We start from the raw sequence: 772 nt of genomic DNA on the forward strand, positions 1-772 counted from the left end.
CTTCCTTTTGACAATGTGTCTGCATGTTCCCTGTATGTGTACTAAAGTACACACTTCATTCTTACAGTATTTTTGCATTCATATTCCTTTTTTAAAATTATTGTATTTATTTTACTTTCAAATTGTAACAAAGGATTAAATGTGGGGAAATTTAAACTTGATGCATTGTTATGATGTGCATGGATGTATATTTGTTTTGTATACTACGGTTGACCCATGTTGGGACACATTTTATTAAATAGAAATTGAAATTTAATACGTAATATGAAAAATTCATATTTATTTCTCAAATATTCTGAGAGCTTATACAATATATAACTCTATATTTATGTACAGTACTGTACACGTGTTATACATCATAATAAAAGCTTCTTGCGCTCTAGTGAGTCTGTTACTTTTTAAATTTTCTATATAATACTTAATAAATAAATACAGTGAAGCGTTTCGCAGTCCTTTGTCGTTGTGAGATTATTCTCATGGTTCTAAAGTTTGCAAGGGTTACACCGTTACATTATACGGTACTTTTTTAACTTTTGTACATCATACATAATAAATAAAAATAGATAATGCTTTACATACTCCTGTGTCATTGTGTGTTTAGTCTCATGGTTCTAAGTTCTTACATTCTCATGGGTTACACCATCACATTATAATTTAAAAAAATTTTCTATAATATATCTGTACAAAATGAATAAAAATAGATAATGCTTTACGTACTCCTGTGTCACTGTGTGTTAAATCTCATGGTTCCAAAGTTCTTACATTCTCATGG

This window comes from Anneissia japonica, unplaced genomic scaffold (assembly GCF_011630105.1).
Source record: "Anneissia japonica isolate Jap-2015-1 unplaced genomic scaffold, ASM1163010v1 scaffold7345_len93687_cov157, whole genome shotgun sequence".
Classification (NCBI taxonomy): domain Eukaryota; kingdom Metazoa; phylum Echinodermata; class Crinoidea; order Comatulida; family Comatulidae; genus Anneissia; species Anneissia japonica.